Here is a 7,823-nt window from a genome sequence, read left to right on the forward strand (position 1 = left end):
AGTCAATGTTCAATTACCAATGGAAGTTAGGATAGGTGATATCTGACAAACAATCATATACTAGGTTTAAGTTTGAACAAGTCAGACTAAACCTACCTAATTCTGGTCTCCCTATCGACGACCTTGGTGAGCAGGCAAGAGGTGAGGCTGAAGGTAAGGTCTTTGCAAGTGCCCCATTTATGGGCAGGACAGCGTAGATCAGCTCCTGGCCCCTCATCAAAGATACTGGTAGGTCACACACACAGAGCACTGATTACATTATCAATGATGGTTATGATTAGCATGGTGGAACCAACCTGATCGCTGTATTCACCTTTCTAGTTCTGTTCAGATATCGTGATATATTAAGTGAAATATAATGGTAAACGCAGAAATCAGGCTGGTTCTTCCAGGCTAGGTTATGAAGGTGAATTGGAACAAAAGTCAAAACTTTTTTGATCTTTGACTAGGTTAAATGTCACCAACCTGATTAAAGTGTCCTCCCTGCTCAATATATAGGAATGCTCACAGCGAGGGCATGTCTGTGTGATGCAGAGGGTCTTCTTGCTGGTCTTCTCTATGTTGCATGTTTGGCTCTCAAACAACTGCAGCAGGCAATCCTTATAAATAACGTATTTCCTCATCTTAAATGTTTCTGACTCATATCGATGCCACATAGGCCATTTTCAAAGGGATTAGTTGTTTTATAGGGGGAGTCGCTCTTTAAGATGTTTACATAATATACGCTCTGGTTTTTGGTTTCTAGTAGGGCCCAGGTCTATAAAAAGACTGAGCAATATGCAAAGCCTCTCTGTATAAGTCGTCTTTTTGAGATCATTGCGGGTCAATTTCCCCCATTTTTACACCTTTACCATTTTACACCTAAGTAGTAACATCAATGCATGCACATGCAATTTTGAAAGGGATGAATACAGTAGTGCAATCTTAGGCAGAAAATAAAGGACATACAGATGCATTTGTTCATAACTCACCATTCTTTTATCCCAAACTGCTGATGACAGTCTCTTGGGAGAGCAGATGCTTTGCCTTCTGGCCCAGGGCCTCACCGTTCCATCTCAGTAAGTGCCTCTGCTTCTCCCCAGATCTGCTATAACAACTCTCTATTATTCTCTTCCTGCAACCAGGTGCGGAAAAGATTCAATTATACAGTATATTATTTTCTTGCTTTTAACAATGTATCTGTAGCTTTGTTGGCTTAACTTTTTTATAGATAACTTTGACACCTTTAAGAAACAGAAGATGCTCTACAGGAATGCAAAGTACATCAAAATCATCTTGACTCCTGGACCCTGTCCTGCATTTCAAGGCTGCATTGAGACAATGGCTTATCAGTGACCCAAGCCCTGCTCAGTAAATCTCTACCATTGTGTTGCTGAGTTGTCGTAGTGCTGCTGCAAATGTACATTGTCCTAGGGGCGTTGGCAGTCACAATGTAAGTAACCTAATTTATTTCCCTCTAACTCCTCTGAATGCCTCTGTCAATCCTACAGCTATTGCATGTATCAGACCTCAGGATAAGACCCAGATGCAGACAGTTCGAAGTAACAAAAGTTTATTACAAAACAGGGGGCAAATGACAGATCAAGGTCAGTAATCCAAAGCAGAGTCCGAATGGTACAGAACGGTAGGCAGACTCAGGACAGGCAGAGGTCAATAATCCAGGGCAGTGTCACAGACAAGCTCAGGGCAGGCAGAATGATCAAAACTGGGGAAACAGAGACTAAAAAAACAGGAGTATGGGAAAAACACTGGTAGACGAGACAAGACGAACTGGCAACAAACAGAGATCACAGGTATAAATACATAGGGGATAATGGGGCAAATGGGCGACACCTGGAGGGGGGTAGAGACAAGCACAAAGACAGGTCAAACAGATCAGGGTGTGACAGTATGCAGTAATCATGTGCCTATGAACCTGAGTTACATTGATAGCACTGAGGCAGTTGGCCCTAGTAGGAAATCCACTGAGTGCAGCTCACCCTGCACTCTCAGCTCAAACATAAATATCACTGTCATGTCTTCCTCTGTCAAATGCTGTTGAAGTAATATGGCAACAGGTTCACTTGCCACACCTAAAGGCCATTCTTGACCGAAGCTGCTATAGACCACCAAGTGCTAACAGTGAGTATCTGGATAATATGTGTGAAATGCATGATATGGTACAGTGCCTTGCAAAAGTATTCATCCCCCTGGGCTTTCTTCCTATTTTGTTGCATTACAACCTGTAATCTGAATGGATTTTTATTTGGATTTCATGTAATGGACATACACAAAATAGTCCAAATTGGTGAAGGGAAATAAAATAAATATTCAATGAAAAAGTGGTGCGTGCATATGTATTCACCCCCTTTTCTATGAAGCCCCTAAATAAGATGAAACCTTCAGAATTCACATAATTATTTAAATAAATTCCACCTACAGTGGGGCAAAAAAGTATTTAGTCAGCCACCAATTGTGCAAGTTCTCCCACTTAAAAAGATGAGAGAGGCTTGTAATTTTCATCATATGTACACTTAAACTATGACAGACAAAATGATTTTAAAAAATCCAGAAAATCACATTGAAGGATTTTTTATGAATTTATTTGCAAATTATGGTGGAAAATAAGTATTTGGTCATCGACAAACATGCAATATTTCTTCTTCTTTGGTATTTTGTTATTTATGGGTAGATCAGCTTTAATACAGCAGATACATTGTGGGTTCTATCAATGTAATTGTCTGCATAATCTCCAATCCCCATCATTTGAGTAAATTCATGGACAGCAATATGCAGGCTTTTACTTCCAGTTTATACATACTATATACAGTGGGGCAAAAAAGTATTTAGTCAGCCACCAATTGTGCAAGTTCTCCCACTGAGAGAGGCCTGTAAAGATGAGAGAGGCCTGTAATTTTCATCATAGGTACACTTCAACTATGACAGACAAAATGAGAAAAAAAAATCCAGCCCCTTTTCTCCATATTACCGTGTGAAGGAATAAATTCCTTGTAAACGGTACCACATTCTGCCTTTTGTCATCCTTACTCGCACCTACAGTCCATACCGCTTTCACTTCACGGGGAGTTGAGTTGTAGCAGGGTGTTGCGTTCCCTCTTCACAGAGGCGTGCGCAACACCAAACATATGGAAGAAGGTACTCTGGTCAGATGAGACTAAAATGTAGCTTTTTGGTTGTCAAGGAAAACACTGGCGCAAACCCAACACCACCCATCACCACGAGAACACCATCCCCACAGTGAAGCATGGTGGTGGCAGCATCATGCTGTGGGGATGTTTCTCATCAGCAGGGACTGGGAAACTGGTCAGAATTTAAGGAATGATGGATGGTGCTAAATACAGAAATTCTTGAGAGAAACCTGTTTCAGTCTTCCAGAGATTTGAGACTGGGACGGAGGTTCACCTTCCAGCAGGACAATGACCCTAAGCATACACTCGAGTGGTTTAAGGGGAACATTTAAATGTCTTGGAATGGCCTAGTCAAAGCCCAGACCGTAATCCAATTAAGAATCTGTAGTATGACTTAAAGATTGCTGTACACCAGCAGAACCCATCCAACTTGAAGGAGCTGGAGCAATTTTGCATTGAAGAATGGGCAAAAATCCCAGTGGCTAGATGTGCCAAGCTTATAGAGACATACCCCAAGAGACTTGCAGCTGTAATTGCTGCAAAAGGTGGCTCTACAAAGTATTGACTTTGCGGGGGTGAATAGTCATGCACGCTCAAGTTTTCAGATTTTTGTCTTATTTCTTGCTTGTTTCACAAGAAAAAATATTTTGCATCTTCAAAGTGGTAGGCATGTTGTGTAAATCAAATGATGCAAACATCCAAAAAATGAATTTTATTTCCAGGTTGTAAGGCAACAAAATAGGAAAAATGCCAAGGGGGGTGAATACTTTCGCAAGCCACTATATGTGATATCAACAGAGACATATATTTTCTGGCTGACATAAATACTGACTGAAAGCCAGTCAGTATTTATGTCAGCCAGAAAATACTAAAAACTTCCTCAGGATCGGTGTCCTGTCCGCAGGACTATTGAGCTAACATAGGCTAATGCGATCAGCATGAGGTTGTAAGAAACAAAAAATATTCCCAGGACATAGACATATATGGGCAGAACGCTTAAATTCTTGTTAATCTAACTGCACTGTCCAATTTACAGTAGCTATGTCTTGATACAACATTTTGAATAGATGTGCAAGATTTCAAATACAGTTCTGCCATTAGTGGCCAATGTCTAAATTGTGCCTGGGCTAGAATAACCCATTATGGCCTTTCTCTTGCATTGTAAAGATGATGGTACAAAAAAAATACAAAATAAATTTAGTTTTTTTTCTTCGTACTATCTTCTACCAGATCTAATGTGTTATATTGTCCTACATTCCTTTCAAATTTCCACAAACTTCAACGTGTTTCCTTTTAAATGGTATCAAGAGCATGCATATCCTTGCTTCAGGGCCTGAGCTACAGGCAGTTATATTTGGGTATGTCATTTTAGGCAAAAATTTAAAAAAGGGACAATCTATAACTTGTGCCAGTCAGTCAACCTACGAGGGTATTGCAAACAGCACAGGAATGACATCATCCACACGTATTGATCACATGTTTATTAATGCTGCAGAAATCTCCTCTTAAGCCGTATCCAAATCCATTGGATGTAGTGATCATAATATAGTAGCCATACCTAGGAAATCCAAAGTTCCAAAGGCTGTGCTTATTATAGTGTATAAGAGCTGATAGAATATGTTTTGTAGTTCGTCCTATGTTGAAGATGTAAAGAATATTTGCTGCTCTGTGGTGTGCAATGAGGAGCAACCAGATGCTGCACTTAACACATTTATGAAATTGTTTATTCCAGTTACTAACAAACATTCACCCAGTAAGAAAACAACTGTAAAAACTGTTAAATCCCTGGAGATTGAGGAGGAATTTCAAAGTTGTGTGGTTGAAAGGGATGAGGAAAAGGGAATGGGATATAAGTCTGGCTGAACAGCGGATTGGCAAACGTACTATAAATTGAGAAATCATGTGACTAAACTGAACAAAATGAAGAAGAAACTGTACTATGAAACAAAGATGAATGATAGTAAAAAGCTTTGGAGCACCTTAAATGAAATTATTTGGCAAAAAGTCCAACTCTGAACATTGTATCAGATGGCTCCTTCATCACAAAACTCACTGATATTGCCAACTACTTTAATGCTTTTTTCATTGGCAAGATTAGCAAATTTAGGCATGACATGCCAGCAACAAATTCTGAACCGACACATCCATGCATAACTGACCAAATTACGTGATGTGGGGCGGCAGGGTAGCCTAGTGGTTAGAGCGTTGGACTAGTAACTTTAAGGTTGCAAGTTCAAATCCCCGAGCTGACAAGGTAAAAATCTGTCGTTCGGTCCAGGCAGATAACCCCGTCTTGAAAATAAGAGTTTGTTCTTAACTGACTTGCCTAGTTAAATAAAGGTTATAAACATGCATTGTAATTTTGAACTTCATAATGTGAGTGTGAAAGAGGTGGAAAAAATGTATTGTTGTCTCTCAATAATGACAAGCCACCTGGGCCTGACAACTTGGATGGAAAATTACTGAGGATGATAGTGGACAATATTACCACTCCTATTTGTCATCTCTTCCATCTCAGCCTACAGGAAAGTGTGAGCACTCAGGCCTGGAGGGAAGCAAAAGTAATTCCTCTACTCAAGAATGGCAAAGCACCCTTTACTTGCTCAAACAGTCGACCAATCAGCCTGTTACCAACCCTTAGTAAACTTTTGGGAAACATTGTGTTTGACCAGATACAATGCTATTTCACAATAAACAAATGAACAACAGATTTTTAGCACACTTATAGGGAAGGGCATTCAACATGTACTGCGCTTACACAATTGACTGATGATTGGCTGAGAGAAATTGATAAAACTATTTTAGGATCTGTTTTGTTAAACTTCAGTGCAGATTTAGACAATATCTATCATAATCTGCTGCTGGAAAAACATATGGCTTTACATCCCCTGCTATATTGTGGACCAAGAGTTACAGTGCCTTGCGAAAGTATTCGGCCCCCTTGAACTTTGCGACCTTTTGCCACATTTCAGGCTTCAAACATAAAGATATAAAACTGTATTTTTTTGTGAAGAATCAACAACAAGTGGGACACAATCATGAAGTGGAACGACATTTATTGGATATTTCAACCTTTTTTAACAAATCAAAAACTGAAAAATTGGGCGTGCAGAATTATTCAGCCCCTTTACTTTCAGTGCAGCAAACTCTCTCCAGAAGTTCAGTGAGGATCTCTGAATGATCCAATGTTGACCTAAATGACTAACGATGATAAATACAATCCACCTGTGTGTAATCAAGTCTCCGTATAAATGCACCTGCACTGTGATAGTTTCAGAGGTCCGTTAAAAGCGCAGAGAGCATCATGAAGAACAAGAAACACACCAGGCAGGTCCGAGATACTGTTGTGAAGAAGTTTAAAGCCGGATTTGGATACAAAAAGATTTCCCAAGCTTTAAACATCCCAAGGAGCACTGTGCAAGCGATAATATTGAAATGGAAGGAGTATCAGACCACTGCAAATCTACCAAGACCTGGCCGTCCCTCTAAACTTTCAGCTCATACAAGGAGAAGACTGATCAGAGATGCAGCCAAGAGGCCCATGATCACTCTGGATGAACTGCAGAGATCTACAGCTGAGGTGGGAGACTCTGTCCATAGGACAACAATCAGTCGTATATTGCACAAATCTGGCGTTTATGGAAGAGTGGCAAGAAGAAAGCCATTTCTTAAAGATATCCATAAAAAGTGTTGGTTAAAGTTTGCCACAAGCCACCTGGGAGACACACCAAACGTGGAAGAAGGTGCTCTGGTCAGATGAAACCAAAATTGAACTTTTTGGCAACAATGCAAAACGTTATGTTTGGCGTAAAAGCAACACACCATCCCCACTGTCAAACATGGTGGTGGCAGCGTCATGGTTTGGGCCTGCTTTTCTTCAGCAGGGACAGGGAAGATGGTTAAAATTGATGGGAAGATGGATGGAGCCAAATACAGGACCATTCTGGAAGAAAACCTGATGGAGTCTGCAAAAGACCTGAGACTGGGACGGAGATTTGTCTTCCAACAAGACAATGATCCAAAACATAAAGCAAAATCTACAATGGAATGGTTCAAAAATAAACATATCCAGGTGTTAGAATGGCCAAGTCAAAGTCCAGACCTGAATCCAATCGAGAATCTGTGGAAAGAACTGAAAACTGCTGTTCACAAATGCTCTCCATCCAACCTCACTGAGCTCGAGCTGTTTTGCAAGGAGGAATGGGAAAAAATGTCAGTCTCTCGATGTGCAAAACTGATAGAGACATACCCCAAGCGACTTACAGCTGTAATCGCAGCAAAAGGTGGCGCTACAAATTATTAACTTAAGTGGGCTGAATAATTTTGCACGCCCAATTTTTCAGTTTTTGATTTGTTAAAAAAGTTAGAAATATCCAATAAATGTCGTTCCACTTCATGATTGTGTCCCACTTGTTGTTGATTCTTCACAAAAAAATACAGTTTTATATCTTTATGTTTGAAGCCTGAAATGTGGCAAAAGGTCGCAAAGTTCAAGGGGGCCGAATACTTTCGCAAGGCACTGTACCTGTCTAACAGAAGACATACAATGTTCTTTAATGGAAGCCTCTCCAAAATAATCCAGGTAGTCAGGCATTCCCAGGGCAGCTGTCTAGGCCCCTTACTTTCTTCAATCTTTACTAATGACCTGCCACTGGCTCTGAGTAAAGCCTTTGTGTCTACGAATGCTGATGACTC

The sequence above is a fragment of the Oncorhynchus mykiss genome, chromosome 9 (genome assembly GCF_057628025.1).
Source record: "Oncorhynchus mykiss isolate SJ-2025 chromosome 9, ASM5762802v1, whole genome shotgun sequence".
Classification (NCBI taxonomy): Eukaryota; Metazoa; Chordata; class Actinopteri; order Salmoniformes; family Salmonidae; genus Oncorhynchus; species Oncorhynchus mykiss.